This window comes from Oncorhynchus mykiss, chromosome 13 (genome assembly GCF_013265735.2).
Source record: "Oncorhynchus mykiss isolate Arlee chromosome 13, USDA_OmykA_1.1, whole genome shotgun sequence".
NCBI lineage: Eukaryota > Metazoa > Chordata > Actinopteri > Salmoniformes > Salmonidae > Oncorhynchus > Oncorhynchus mykiss.
The window spans coordinates 17,105,347-17,122,324 of NC_048577.1; the positions used below are offsets into that span (position 1 = coordinate 17,105,347).

A 16,978-nucleotide genomic window follows, 5' to 3' on the forward strand; every position below is an offset into this window, starting at 1 on the left:
CTTTGTCATTATGGGGTATTGTGTGTACATTGCTGAGCATTTTTTTTTCTAATCCATTTTGGAATGTCTGTAACGTAACAAAATGTGGAAAAAGTCAAGGGGTCTGAATATTTTGAAGACATTGTAGTATAGGCTAGGGATAATTTTATTGGGACCACAGTTGATATTGAATCAGCAGTTGAATCAGCGATGAGGGGCATCATCGGGCACACATCGAGATAATATAACAAACAACTAATTCTCAAACCCTGAGCAATTTGGCATTTAATTGAATACAAAATTCCTGATCCTACGCTGGACTAAATAAAAAAAATACTAAACCCTCCCCCTGACTGAAATGTTTTTACATGGTAGATACAGTGTACTTAGTGTTTGGATCGTTCCAATAAGCTCAATAGGCTACTATATAGATTAATAGCCTGTATGTGTTTCACAGGGCGAGTCATGTTTGATGGGCCAGAAACAGATCTATATGAAACACAGACCAGGAAACTATTGCATGCTGGGAAAAGACTACATCAAAGTCCTCTCTGCTGAGTCATGTATCTGTTGGGCCCATGACTTTGAATGGTAATTATAGTGTACTAGTAAAATGACTCACATTTGCAGTAAAATAGAACATGTGAAAACATGTATTTTTATTACAAATCTAAACATGAGTAGATCAACAGAAGTTTCATTGTCCATAAAAGAGAGACATTTGTACGATGCTTTGTGTGTGTTGTCCCATTTAAGTCAATTTACACTATTTTAGGATCCCGTTCATTTATTTCATTTTCGGTGTCAGCGCTCCAATTATCAGATATTTTTAGGGATAATTTGCTCCCAACGTCTGTCTCTCTGCTTGGCTTGTTTTGCGATGTTTATAATAACGTAGAGAAGATGAGGGGTGTTAATAGGACCGTAGGTTGTTGTTGTTTTTTTATCTTCAAAAGGCAGGGAAGAGAAAAGCAATGATACATTTGTAAATGCCAGCGGTGTAACGACAGTATGAGTTTTAATTAGAATCCATTAGTCTCCTGTGATAGTTATTTTAATTATTTTTGACTGAAAATATTATATGACACATTTCACAAACTTCCTGACCACATGGCATGTCTCTCTCGCTCTCGCGCTCGCTCTTGCGCTCGCGCTTGCTCTCTCTATCTCTACAGCTGGTGATAGAGACAGTGAAAGGCAAAACAAAAAAAACTATGAGAAACCTCAATGTTCAGAGTGAAAAACAATACAACTTTTAATTGACTTTGAAGTGTACACAAATTCAAGGTCTGAAATGTTTACTGATTGCATATTACATAACAGGGTAAAAATGCACCGGCCTGTTGTTCTGTTGTGCTGTGAACAAAAGGTCCAGGGGTTGATTCCAAAGTTGGACAGTGACCAGACTGAAAACAGAGGTTATATACTGAACAAAAATGTAAACGCAACATGCAACAATTTCAAAGATTTTACTGAGATACAGTTCACATGAGGAAATCAGTCCATTGAAATAAATTCATTTGGCCCTAGTCTATGGATTTCACATGACTGGGAGTACAGATATGCATCTGTTGGTCACAGATACCTTGGGCCTCACAATGGGCCTCAGGATCTCATCACCGTATTTATTTTATTGTTCACATCAGAAGGTGCACCTGTGTAATTATCATGCGGTTTAATCAGCTTCTTGATATGCCACCCCTGTCAGATGGATGGATTATCTTGGAAAAGGAGAAATGCTCACTAACAGGGATGTAAACAACTTTGTGCACAACATTTGGGCGAAATTATTGTTTGTGTCTATGGACATTTTCTGGGATCTTTTATTTCAGCTCATGAAACATGGGACCAACACTTTACATGTTGTGTTTATGTTTTTGTTCAGTGTATATACATATACAGTGGGGCAAAAAAGTATTTAGTCAGCCACCAATTGTGCAAGTTCTCCCACTTAAAAATATGAGAGGCCTGTAATTGTCATCATAGGTACAGTTCAACTATGACAGACAAAATGAGAAGAAAAAATATCGAGAAAATCACATTGAAGGATTCTTAATGAATTTATTTGCAAATTATGGTGGAAAATAAGTATTTGGTCAATAACAAAAGTTTCTCAATACTTTGTTATATACCCTTTGTTGGCAATGACAGAGGTCAAACGTTTTCTGTAAGTCTTCACAAGGTTTTCACACACTGTTGCTGGTATTTTGGCCCATTCCTCCATTTTTATCTCCTCTAGAGCAGTGATGTTTTGGGGCTGTTGCTGGGCAACACGGACTTTCAACTCCCTCCAAAGATTTTCTATGTGGTTGAGATCTGGAGACTGGCTAGGCCACTCCAGGACCTTGAAATGCTTCTTACGAAGCCACTCTTTCATTGCCTGGGCGGTGTGTTTGGGATCATTGTCGTGCCGAAAGACCCCGTCACGTTTCATCTTCAATGCCCTTGCTGATGGAAGGAGGTTTTCACTCAAAATCTAACGATACATGGCCCCATTCATTCTTTCCTTTACACGGATCAGTCGACTTGGTCCCTTTGCAGAAAAACAGCCCCAAAGCATGATGTTTCCACCCCCATGCTTCACAGTAGGTATGGTGTTCTTTGGATGCAACTCAGCATTCTTTGTCCTCCAAACACGACAAGTTGAGTTTTTACCAAAAAGGTATATTTTTGTTTAATCTGACCATATGACATTGGGAGAATCTTCTTCTGGATCATCCAAATGCTCTCTAGCAAACTTCAGACGGGCCTGGACATGTACTGGCTTAAGCAGGGGGACATGTCTGGCACTGCAGGATTTGAGTCCCTGGCGGCTTAGTGTGTTACTGATGGTAGGCTTTGTTACCTTGGTTCCAGCTCTCTGCAGGTCATTCAGTAGGTCCCCCCGTGTGGTTCTGGGAGTTTTGCTCGTCATTCTTGTGATCATTTTGACCCCACGGGGTGAGATTTTGCGTGGAGCCCCAGATCGAGGGAGATTATCAGTGGTCTTGTATGTCTTCCATTTCCTAATAATTGCTCCCACAGTTGATTTCTTCAAACCAAGCTGCTTACCTTTTGCAGATTCAGTCTTCCCAGCCTGGTGCAGGTCTACAATTTTGTTTCTGGTGTCCTTTGACAGCTCTTTGGTCTTGGCCATAGTGGAGTTTGGAGTGTGACTGTTTGAGGTTGTGGACAAATGTCTTTCATACTGATAACAAGTTCAAACAGGTGCCATTAATACAGGTAACGAGTGGAGGACAGAGGAGCCTCTTAAAGAAGAAGTTACAGGTCTGTGAGAGCCAGAAATCTTGCTTGTTTGTAGGTGACCAAATACTTATTTTCCACCATAATTTGCAAATAAATTAATTTAAAATTCTACAATGTGATTTTCTGGATTTTTTTTTCTCATTTTGTCTGTCATAGTTGAAGTGTACCTATGATGAAAATTACATGCCTCATCTTTTTAAGTGGGAGAACTTACACAATTGGTGGCTGACAAAATACTTTTTTGCCCCACTGTATATAACACTTGATATATTATATTGATTATAAGGGAGGAGAGATTAGTATTAATATGTAACTTAAACAACCTAGGAGTCTGCACAACTATAATGTACTAAGCTGGACACCACTTAATGGAAAGAAATTGAATCAATACATTACCAAAGCTGTGATTCAGTGGTGCTGTAATGTCCTTAACTGGACACTGTACCCTCATTGGTCCTTGGTCCCTTATAACTATTATCCCATCCAACCATAACACCATAACTTCACTTGACAGCCTGTCAGTAAATTGGGGGAGGTTCCTAATCACACTGAGGACAGACCAGGCCATGGTGAGTCCTAGAGGGACCTCAGGCTGTTGCGTCCTGTTAGTTCAGGCTAGGTAATTAATTGATAAATCATTGACAGCGTCATTATTATAATGAGCACTTGCCTAACCTGCTTTGCACAGATGTAAATTACTTTGTGATTGGGGGGAAGTTAACGTCCCCCGGTGGAAGTCAGCCATCCCTGACCTGGCTGCCTGTGTTGACATGGAGTCTCCCAGGGCTCAGTCTTCCTACCTCTGCTGATCTGGAGCATTTGTCAACCGCAGCCCAATCAATATATAATAATGATGCGTTGCAATGCAAGAAATATCTATTATATGTATTGTGCTGAGGGATAGGAAAGAGAAGCTGTAACCTATAACACAGTAATACTGTACGTCCTTTGGCTCAAAATTCTATCAAATCGTATTTATTACATGTGTCGTAAACAGCAGGTCTAGACTAACAGTGAAATGCTTAATTACAGGCTCTTTACAATTAATGATAACTTGGCTATATACACGGGGGACCAGTACCGAGTTGACCTGCAGATGTATGAGGTAATTGAGGTAGATATGTACATATACATTAGGTACAGGTAAAGTGTTGATATTGATCACATTCTGTATGTGATTTGTTATAGTGATTATGGTTATGAACGACGTAGAGAAGGGAACTGTCTACCAGCGTTCTGGTTCAACCCAGCTGTTGTATCACGGAGCTGCAGCCAAGGACAGAAGTACCTCATCAGCACAGGGTGAGTTGCACATAGGGGCAAAGTTTCTAAGTTGTCTATTCTAATTGAAGGCAACCCTTCTGTATATTTCTGCTCAATGAAAGGTAAAATATTTGTCTGTTTCATTTTGTATAGCATTATGTTAGTCATAATATGGTCCATGTTAAAAATCCTGAATATGTATCACACATTTCAAAAGAGAAGTACAACAACACAAAGCTTACAGTGGCTACAGTATCTCTCTGTATAGGTTGGTCAATGCTTCGTCATCTTCCCATCATCCCACTGTAATGAAACACTGTCAGGGTGTCACACCCTCTGGCACGGCTCCTAGTGTGAATAGTGATATTGTCTATTTAGGCCTGAGTCATTCACCAGACAGTAGATCTATACTGAGTGACATAGTGTACTACTGAGAGCTACAAAGCACAATCAGGAGTCCTAGGACACAGATTAGGATGCCTCAGGACGGTGGAAGTCTGAGGAGAACGGTTCATCCTTCATTTATGCATCCGCCTCCCCAAGCTTAAAAGTCAAGTTTTGCCTAGGAGTTAGTAAGCATTTTGGAGTTTTGTCAATGTTTACCAACAACTACTGTATGTCTTGTGTCAGACATTAACTTTCAGGGTTAAAAGTTATGTTTTCTTTAGTAACTACTAAGCATTTTTAAGTTTAGTCAAAGAATAGCAAGTCTTGTTCACTAGCTCTGTCACTTCCACAATCACTTTGAAGTTAAAACACTGAAGTTGACGTGAGCAATACCTTTACCTTGTTAACTAGTGGTGTCATGAAGCCATAACCTCAGTAAACCATACTGAACATGTACTAACTAATGCATATGGTATCTTCTTAAGGTACCGAAAAGTGGTGTCCAACAACTGCATCAAGGGAGTCAAGGACATGTACACACCCAGGAAGCAGATGTGTCCCAACAGGGCTCCAAAAGGCCTTTCTCTCTCCACCAGAGAGGGCAAGCTTACTGCTGACATGCACACCAACGTCACCTTCCTAGTGCATCTAGATGAGGTAGGGCTGGGCCAAAAGCCAAAATGGCTTCCTTTTTGTATATCATTATTCTGGGCCTAGGAGCCCAAATGGACGCCTTTTGTATACATTACTGTTATGAGTTGAATTGATTTTTACCTTAAGCCATGGAATGTAAAACAATGTGCTTTGTATTGTTCTGCATGGTTGTAAAAGTAGTACTAACATGTGGTGTAAAACTCACTCACTGTAGGCCTGTTACTGAGTAAAATATGGATGTTTCCTATGTTCGGCATGGATGTTTCGCCTGAAACGATTTCACTGTTATGTCATCCCATATACACCAACTCCTGAAAGGTTGCAACACGCCATCACCCACACACAGCTACAGGACCCAAGCCCTGAGTTGAGAGACAGAGTAAGAGATAAAGACCTAAGAGAGAGAGAGGCACCCCTGGAGACCCTGTTATAGAGTGAGACTCAGAGTAGCCTCGTTCTAGGGCCAGGGCCTTGCCTTGCTACCCTCACTCCCTAGACACAGTTCAACCATCTCACATTAAATTCAGGTGGAAGAAGTGCGGCGGTGCTTTCCCCCTGCACTGCAGATAAGAAGTGTCTCTCCCACGAGGTCTCTCCCGGGCCCAGCTGTCATATTACAGTGTGATGAGCTGAGGAAATAAAGATGCATTTATTTAATTAAGACAAGTTGGTGAAATGTATCTTCTTATAATTTCAGTCCCAAAATAATTCAAAGCAACTATCATAGGAGACTAATGGAGGTGAAGACTCTTCATGGCGTTGGTTCTCATGCATTTCGGAAAATCCTTCGGTCCCATTGAATTCAGACTTTAATTTATATTCATGAAGCCCGAGATGGCAGTATTTCTTGGGGAGAGCAAATGGGCCTAAATATTTGATGTGTTCACAAAACGAAAAGAAAGGAGAGAGGGAGGTGGAAGAAAGTTTGATGTTTTAAGAGAGGGATGGGATCTGCAGTGTCACACATCAAGTTTTCATTATCACAAAGTGACATTATAACATGTCATGTGTACTCCAACCAGATTTACTGTACATTAGCTACATTATAGCATGTCATGTGTACACCAACCAGATTTACTGTACATTAGCTACATTATAGCATGTCATGTGTACACCAACCAGATTTACTGTACATTAGCTACATTATAGCATGTCATGTGTACACAACCAGATTTACTGTACATTAGCTACATTATAGCATGTCATGTGTACACCAACCAGATTTACTGTACATTAGCTACATTATAGCATGTCATGTGTACTCCAACCAGATTTACTGTATATGAGCTACATTATAGTATGTCATGTGTACTCCAACCAGATTTACTGTACATGAGCTACATTATAGTATGTCATGTGTACACCAACCAGAACCAATGGAATAGTCCCAAAAGTGCAAATCAGTCCATGTAGCTCTCCAGGCAGGCTCAATCAAACATTCAAAGCATTTTAAAGAAAGCAAAAACGATTTGAACCCAGGTATGACACACCATCAGCACGACAGCACTGACATCACACCATTTATACCATCCTTTGTGTGTTGACATTCACCTGAACAAGAGTACATTACACAGTCCTACTGTGTCTGGACCTGAACTAACAAAACCCCTCATTGTCAACCAGCACTGCTGTCCAGACCATGATGCTTACCCTATTATGCATTTTGGATTTTGAGGCCCTCTGAGTCACACATGGAGCCACGGACACAAAGCTTGACATTTAGCCAGTAGGCCATCTTCAGTCTCATGCAGATTAGCTAGCGATCCCAGGGCACCTCAATAGAGAACTAGAAGTGTCCAGAGAGTGTGAACAACGGATACCAACAAAAGCCTGAGTGACATCGACGCCACCGAAGACCTAAGTGCTATTCCAAGTGCCATTTTGGCAAAGGCTTGTGAGCCATTACAGTTCCACACAGTAGCTATCACTGTAATCCCTTTTCTTCCAATTTATTCTGCCTTTCTTTATTCGGCTTATTCATAGTTTTACATTTTCTGGGTATAATGGCGTGAAATATACCCCCAGTAGCCTTCCCCCATACACAGCCAACCCTCCTGTGCTTTCACACTCTGCTGCGCTTGAAAAGAAGCAAAACAGATAGCGAATAAGGAGCGAGAGAGCGAGACAGAGAGAGAGACCGAGAGAGAGAAATCGTTTTTGCCTTTTGTAATTGTTGTGTTTGTTTCGGGACTGGAGCCCCGTTGTGCTAATGCATTGTTGCAAATAAAGATCCCAATTGCATTGCGTTACAATGTGCTGCAGGGAGGCTGGGAGTTAGATGTGCTTGCTCGCAGGGTAGAGGCGGGATAAGTGGGAGGATTTGGTCGCAGTGGCAGCTGGAGCAACTGACAACTGCTGCAGATACTGTAGAGGCAGAGCAGGGAGTGTCTAACACACACATTAGCTCTCTCTCACACACAGAGAGAGAGCGAGAGAGAGACACACACACACACCTCATTAGCAGTAACAGGCAAACACACTGCTCTCACGGTGGGGCAGAATATGATGCAATCACACAATGCAAACACACAATGCACACAAATCTAAAGGAATGGGATTAAGAATATATAAATATTTGGGTGAGCAATGTCAGAGCGGCATAGAATAAGATACAGTAGAATAGAATATAGTATATACACTATCATTCAAAGATTTTGGGTCACTTAGAAATGTCCTTTTTTTTTAGAAATAAACTATTTTTTTGTCGATTTAAAATAACATCAAGTTCATCAGAAATACAGTGTAGACATTGTTAATGTTGTAAATGCCTATTGTAGCTACAAACAGCTGATTTTTAAAGGAATATCTACAAAGGCGTACAGAGGCCCATTATCAGCAACCATCACTCCTGCGTTCCAATGGCACGTTGTGTTAGCTATTCCAAGTTGATCATTTAAAAAGGCTAATTGATCATTAGAAAACCTTTTTACAATTATGTTAGCACTGCTGGAAACTGTTGTTCTGATTAAAGAAGCAATAAAACTGGCCTTCTTTAGACTAGTTGAGAATCTGGAGAATCAGCATTTGTCGGTTCGATTATGGGCTCAAAATGGCCAGAAACAAGGACTTCCTTCGGAAACTCGCCAGTCTATTCTTATTCTGAGACATGAAGGCTATTCCATAAGAGAAATTACCAAGAAACTGAAGATCTCGTACAACGCTGTGTACTATTCCCTTCACAGAATAGCGCAAACAGGCACTAACCAGAATAGAAAGAGGAGTGGGAGGCCCTGATGCACAACTGAGCAAGAGAACAATTAGTGTCTAGTTTGAGAAACAGACGCCTCACAACTCTTCAACTGGCAGCTTCATTAAATAGTATAAAAATAAAAGATTAAGATGGGCAAAAGAACACTGACACTGGACAGAAGAACTCTGCCTAGAATGTCAGCATCCCGGAGTCACCTCTTCACTGTTGACATTGAGACTAGTGTTTTGCGAGACAATAGTAATTCACAACATTAACAATGTCTAGACTGTATTTCTGATCAATTTGATGTTATTTTAATAGACAAAAAATGTGCTTTCTTTCAAAAACGAGGGTAAAAAGGGTAAAAAATGACCCGCCTTCACTGAACTAAAATTAAGCAGCTTAATTGAATTTTAAAACCCAAATCTATTTTGCATGAAAAAACAACCTATTATTCATCATGAATATCTGTGTTTTCTCTCTTCACAATGCAGAAATACTGCATTTAACCTCTCTGGTACAAGAGGTTAGCGTCCCACCTCGACAACAGCCGGTGAAATTGCAGGGCACCAAATTCAAAACAACAGAAATCCCATAATTACAATTCCTCAAACATACAAGTATTATCCACCATTTTAAAGATAAACTTCTTGTAAATCCAACCACCGTGTCCGTTTTCAAAAAGGCTTTACTGCGAAAGTACACCATGTGATTATGTTAGGTCAGCAGCTAGTCACAGAAAACCATACAGCCATTTTTCTAGCCAAAGAAAGGAGTCACAAAAGCAGAAATAGAGATAAAATGAATCACTAATCTTTGATGATCTTCATCAGATGGCACTCATGGGATTTCATGTTACACAGTACATGTCTGTTTTGTTTGATAAAATACATATTTATATCCAAAAATCTCAGTTTACATTGGCGCGTTATGGTCAGAAATGCATTGTCTTAAACAAACATCCGGTGAAAGTGCAGAGAGCCACATAAAATTACAGAAATACTCATCATAAACATTGATAAATGATAAAGATAAACTTCTCCTTAATGCAACCGCTGTGTCAGATTTTAAAAATGCTTTACGGAGAAAGCACACTTTGCGATTATGTTAGGTCTGCACCTAGCCACAGAAACCCATATAGCCATTTTCCAGCCAAGTCGAGGGTCACAAAAGTCAGAAATAGCATTAAAATGAATCACTTACCTTTGATGATCTTCATCTGGTGGCACTCCCAGGTCTCCATGTTAGACAATAAATGTTTTGTTTTCTTCGATAATATCCCTCTTTATGACCAAATACCTCCTTTTTGTTTGTGCGTTTTGTCCAGTAATCCAAATGCTTTAGGCGCAGTCCAGAAGAAAATCCCCAAAAAGTACAATAAAAGTTAGTAGAAACATGCCAAACGATGTTAAAAATCAAACCTCCGGATGTTTTTGTCATAAATAATCAATAATCTTTAAACCGGACAAAAGCTTCGTCAATAGGAAAGGAGAAACAAGAAAGGCGCGTTCCCGATCAGGCGCATGGCTGATGAATGGAAATTTCCACTAGCCAATGATTGAAAGTGCTGTATCTCCCTCATTTTTCAGAGTAAAAGCCTGAAACAATGCCTAAAGACTGGTCACATGTAGGGGAAGCCATAGAGCTGGGTCCTAAGTCTTTGTATGGTGGATAGACTTTCAATGGAAAAACAGCCTTTCATAATAATAGTATTTCCTGGTTGGATTTTCTTCGGGTTTTCGCCTGCCATATCAGTTCTGTTATACTCACAGACATTATTTTAACAGTTTTGGAAACTTTAGAGTGTTTTCTATCCAAATATACTAATTGCATATCCTAACTTCTGGGCCTGAGTAGAAGGCAGTTTAATTTGGGCATGCTTTTCATCCAAAATTCCAAATGCTGCTCCCTACCCTAGAGAAGTTAACTGAAAAAGTTTCTTCCAGTCCATGGTGAGTAATTGCTTTTCTGATGTCAATAAGTTATTTTCAGTCATAAGAGAAAGTAGCTGCCACATACTGTACACAATAAGTCAAAAAATAAGTTACACAAAATGCAAAAAAACTAACAAAATAGCACAATTGGTTGGGAGAATGTAAAACAATCACATAAACCAATGATATTACAGCAATACATAATAACATTAACATTGAAAATCACTTACATTACAGATATGAAAATAAAAATGTACTTCTGAATGGAACCAGTTGCTCATCTACCGTTTCTTCTGGCCCAGGGCTGTAGAAGTATGGCAGACGCTCCATCCTCTTCTCTCAGATCTCTCTTATGGCCGCCAGTTTGTCTCTCACACTTCTTGCAGGTCTTGACTCGCGGTTGTCAAATCGTAGCATTCTTGAGAAAGTGTGAAAGAGTTTCAGTAGCATAGTGGCACGGAAAATCACCATTCATCTCTCTGCATCCCAGAGACTACTTGTAGCCTCACCTCGGGACCTATACACACCCTGTAAGATTAGTAACTCTATGTAGGCACACAGGTCAATCTCATCCATCCTTTTCCAGTTAATGGAAACCCTCCAAATTTGTTCTGTCCAGATTTTTTCAATGGCTGGTGTGATGAACATGTAGAATGTTGAGGCAATGTCCTGGGCATGGGCAACTGCATGTCCTGTGTGCACTGGGGTCATCGTTATGACATTTTGTGCTGCCATCCTGCCCTGGTTGTCATATGGTGACAAGGACCATGTTATTTTGCTGTTCTTTGACAAAAATGTCTCTCTATCAGCTTGGATTTCATCATCTGAAGATGATGCATCGTTCTCTGGGTTGTATTCTTCCCCATCTACTTCTTCAGATACCTACTCCTCTTCTAAATCATTGTTCTCTTGTTCCTCCTGGACATCTGAAAAAATCAGATCTATGACCTGTTGGGCACTGAAACGTGCACTCATGGTTTCAGCAAAGAGAGGACTGGGGGGACTGTCATCTGCAGCACCTGTATAGCCCCTGACTGCATTCCCCCTTTAGGACATTTTTATTTTGTCTGTGAACTTGAGTCATGTATGCGGTTAGTTTTTTCTGAGTTCAATCATTAGCACCCTGTGTGTGTGTGTGAATGTGTGTGTGTGTGTGTGCCTAAATTATTTTATAACTGCTGGGTCAAAAATGACCCTAAAACAATCTTTGTACCCTGGTGGTGTACAGCTTTTATGGAAATATGAACGAAGGTGATGTTTCACTTTTTCTAATGTTGGGGTCACTCTAGGAAAAGTAATCTAATTTCAAGTTAAACATAGCAGTGGGTCTTTTTTTACCCTTAAGACCACACATAGGTTAAAGTGGCCACTGATTTCAACTCTATGTATACATGGTAGCAGCTTCTAATGTGCTAGTGATGGCTATTTAACATTCTGATGGCCTTGAGATAGAAGCAATGTTTTTCAGTATCTCGGTCCCAGCTTTGATGCACCTGTACTGACCTCGTCTTCTGGATGATAGTGGGGTGAACAGGCAGTGGCTTGGGTGGTTGTTGTTCTTGGTTATCTTTTTTGTCCTTCCTGTGACATCGGGTGTTGTAGGTGTCCTGGAGGGCAGGCAGTTCGACCCCGGTGATGCATTGGGCAGACCACACCATCCTCTGGAGAGCCCTGTGGTAGTGGGCGGTGCAGTTGCCCCACAGCCCGACAGGATGCTCTCAATTGTTCATCTGTAAATGTTTGTGAGGGTTTTAGGTGACAAGACAAATGTATTCAGCCTCCTGAGGTTGTAGAGGCGCTGTTGCACCTTCTTTACCACACTGTCTGTGTGGGTGGACCATTTCATATTGTCAGTGATGTGTACGCCGAGTAACTTGAAGCTTTCCACTTTCTCCATTGCAGTCCCATCGATGTGGATAGAAGGGTGCTTCCTCTGCTGTTTCCTGAAATTCACGATCAGCTACTTTGTTTTGTTGACATTGGGTGAGAGGTTATTTTCCTGGCACCACACTCCCAGGGCCCTCACCTCCTCCCTGTAGGCTGTCTCGTCATTGTTGGTAATCAGGCCTACTACTGTTGTGTGATCAAGCCAGCCAAATGTCAAGTAAATAATAGATACAAATATAACACGCTGTCTAAAAGGATTATCCAGCTCCTTGCGGTGAAGTGTTTGAATTTCCCCCTTGTCTCTGGATTTGAACAGGGAGGCTTTGTCAATTAGTGAAAGTTCCATTTAAATGTTGTCTCTGGTCACCACGACACTTTCAATCAGTGTACTTTGATATTTTTTATGTCATATATTATGCTGGTGTTTTTTTCTCCATGGTTTTGTACATTTTGAGGTCATTTACAGGGGAAAGAGAGTGCAGGTGATGCTTTTAGCACGATGCAGCCACAGATTTCCAATTGGAATATTTTTTTTACAACAGACACAGTTTAGGGAGCCTGTCCAAATGACTCACATCACACACACACATACACATCCACAGAGACACAGACTTAAAAGAGACACACATATACACACACTTTCTCTCTCTGTCACACATATCACACACATCAAACACACACACATACATACACTACATGCGTTTGAAAGCTAGGATAAAGATAAAGATTAGTCTCATTTAAAGAGGATAAGAGTTAACAGAAGCCCAGGCGGAGATGTACACAACAGAAAGCCGAGTCACAGCACTGTCAGCCGGAGATTTATTGTTAAAATACTGTGTTATGGCCTCCCGGGTGGCACAGTGGTCTAGGGCACTGCATCGCAGTGCTAGCTGTGCCACCAGAGACTCTGGCTTAGCAACGTCCTGGTTAGGGAGGGTTTGGCCGGTAGGGATATCATTGTCTCATCACGCACTAGCGACTCCGGGCGGGCCGGGCGCAGTGCACGCTAACCAGGTCGCCAGGTGCACAGTGTTTCCTCCGACACATTGATGCGGCTGGCTTCCCGGGTTGGATGCGCGCTGTGTTAAGAAGCAGTGCGGCTTGGTTGTGTTGTGTTTCGGAGGACGCATGGCTTTCGACCTTCGTCTCTCTCCGAGCCCGTACGGGAGTTGTAGCGATGAGACAAGATAGTAAGAACTAACAATTGGATACCACGAAATTGGGGAGAAAAGGGGGTAACATAAAAATAAAATAAAAAAATACAGTGTTATATCACTTTGCTATAGGAACCTTCACCACTTAGATCACGGTAATGCCACGTACACCCACAGTAGTACTCATAAGGCATCCCGTCAAAAACACGATAAAGCGTGTTTTAAGTCTAGAATAAATCTTGTTCTTCAACTAAATTCCATCAAAACTATAAAACATTATGACAGTTATGATAATTGTTGAGTAAGATTTAATTCACCTTCCCTTTTCAGCTAAAGTAGTCTTACTGAGAAGAAGATCCCAGATATTACTCCAGTGATAATGAGAAGTGATACATACTGGCAAGCTCAGTGTGAGATATCTTCTTTTCTCTAATTCTTCATTTTAAGAAGGTTTCTATTTCTTTTTCCCAAGCACCTGTAAAATTAATATGTCGATGTGCCAGTGCTTTTCATATTTAAACAAAAAATAATCTAAAAATAATATTTTGATGTGTGAGTGCTTCTCATATTGTGAAGTAGGTAGTCTGAAACAATATCTATGTAATTACAATTACATACTGAGTGAATAATCCACTACTGAGTCAGAATCATCCACTACTGAGTCTGAATCATCCAAATCTGAATCATCCTCTGTGTTTGTATCAGGTTCTGTGGAACATGTCCAGCTGCTGGCTCCGTTTGTGGCCATCAAGAACAAGGCAGTAAACCTAACAGCAGTGGTGTGGCCTGTCCAGTCAAGGACCCTCACCTACTTCTGGTGGCTGGGGAACAGAAGTGAAGTAAATTGGAGATGTGTCCTGGTGCAGACACAGATCCTCTTTTGATGTTGTGTATACAGTATACTGTATGTGGATTACCAACTGTACAACATTAGCAAAGGTAAACTGACACTATTCAAAAGGGGTCTTACCCTATAATGCCATATACTGTACATGTACTGCAGCTGTGGCTGGTGTCACTGTAACTAAATCAGAAGACAGGCTTATTGTAATGGCTGAAACAGAAACCAATGGAACAGCATCGAACACATCAAAGACCTGGTTTTCATTTCAGTTCCATTCCATTTCAGCCATTATTATGAGCTTTCCTCCCTTCAGTAGCCTCCACTGATGTATTGGGTTATACATGATGTCTATGGTATTAAATACATTGACCTCTTCTATTAATGAAGACGACTATGATAGAGGTGAAGCAGTCTCTGATTTTGTATTTTGTTCAGACATCTTATTTGTATGTCAGGTTCTAAGTCTTAGGTTCAGGTTCTAGGTCTTATGGGGAGGATGTTTTTTGTAGGGTTTTACTCAAGTCAGAATTTCGACAACTCTAACTACTCAAGTCAGAAGTTATAACTACTCTTAGTGAGACGTTCAAGGAAAAGTTGTTACCATCTGAAATTGATTTCTTTCATGTTCTGGGGTTTTAGCTAAAGGTTTTAGGTGAAGGGATTATGACCGGATCAATGTGTGATCATCAATTTTGTCCATGTTCCCTCTTCCTCCAGCCGGTGATCAGCTTAGACGGGAACATCACCAGCGAGGGAATGAACACTGTTACGGTCCAAGTGTCTTCAGCCAACACCATGCTGCAAGACACCAAGATGATAGCAGTCCAAGGTAAGGATCAGTACTACCTCTCTCTCTCTCTCTCTCTCTCTTCTCTCTCACTCTCTCTCTCTCAGATCTCCCTAATCAAATGCTTCTACCTGATGTAATGCTAATTAACACATATAGCAGCCATCTCACTTGGTATGCACCGCTTGAGGGTACTTTACATTTGAGTATGTCAGGATATATGAGAAGAGGACATTTCCCTAATTATCTAAGAAAGCACTTGTGTGATCAATCATCTCCACTCGTCAAACCATGAGCATGCGCACACGCATACGCACACACACACCAACATCTCTGTCAGCTTTCCCACCCATCAGAAGGCAAATAGAGGAAGGAAACAACCAGAACATAGATCAGGAGTTTAATTAACCCTTTCATGCGTGAGTTCCAAATATCTCGCCCCAGCGTGAGTTTTTTTTTTATGCACGTGATGTTAGAACGTCCTTTCTATTCCAGAATGTGATTGTGACAGTACATTTAATCCGCGCTGCCCTCAAACCAAGGCACTGTTTTTATTTATAGGCTGTTTTTTAAATGTGTCCATTTCAAATTATTTTCACTAAGTTTTTTATTTTCTAAGAACAGTTTGAATTGAGGTGTGTTCCACCTCATTCATTCACATAAAAGTAGTCATTTTTACTTTTGTGGACCAATTAATTTTTGGGACATTTCTGACACGGACAAAATTCCCCAAACACTTGACAATTGTTAGTGCAGTTTAAGTCTGCAGACATTTGCTCATCTCCCGTCCTGCACACACACGTGTTCACATGTTCCGGCTGTTGCCTGCATCACAGTCATAGTTGTTTTTGTTACCAATAATAACTTTGGCGATGTGTGCGTTTCTATCGAAGTAAGTGCCTTATTACGTCATAATAGTTTCTGCATGTCTGTTATGTCATTTCTACTGTAGCATAATATGTTTGTGTATATTCCTTATAACCGCGTACACATGAAGTAACGTTACTCATTTCATAACCTTTATGGTGTTATACTCAATGCTTAGGTAGCTAGCTACATTCTTCCATTAGCTCTGAAAAACAATGCTAATTGTGTCAGAGAAGTATTAGCATGTGTTGTATTTTGAAGCTACCCTGGCCTTATTACTCCCAAGTTGCGCAGCTGTAAGGAGCAGCGCCTCTCCTATGTTCAAATCCAGACTGCGTTTCTATCAAAGTAAGTGCCTTATTACATTATAATAGTTTCTGTATGTCGTGTTATACCGTTTCTACTGTAGCTCAATGGGGGGAGTTCTTTACTATCCCCATGAGAAGGACTGTCGCCAGGAAGGTATACATTTCACTAATTGTGGTTGTCCCCCCCACTCCTGGCTCTCTCTTCTCCTGTAGCTCCAAGGCATGGCGATTGGTCTCTGCTATGTCTTCCACCAGCTCCTCTGTCATGAAAAAAATTGAAGCACTCTGCCTCAGATGGAAATGGCAAGGGGCGTTGCACTCCAGACTGGGACTCATCAAAGCAAACAGCAGGGCCAGGAGGGGTGAAACGGCTGGCAGCCTTCCAGCTACCACAGAACTCCTGTACTTCATCCATTGTCAGTCTGCCTCCATCACCACCAGCTTCTTCAAAGGGACCTGGGACTTTGTCAATGGTCAA

The 16,978-nt window shown here is 40.9% G+C and overlaps 1 pseudogene; it reads left to right on the forward strand.

Moving 5' to 3' along the window:
- The window catches only part of LOC110487300, a 330,040-nt pseudogene that overhangs the window by 48,927 nt on the left and 264,135 nt on the right, over positions 1 to 16,978 (forward strand).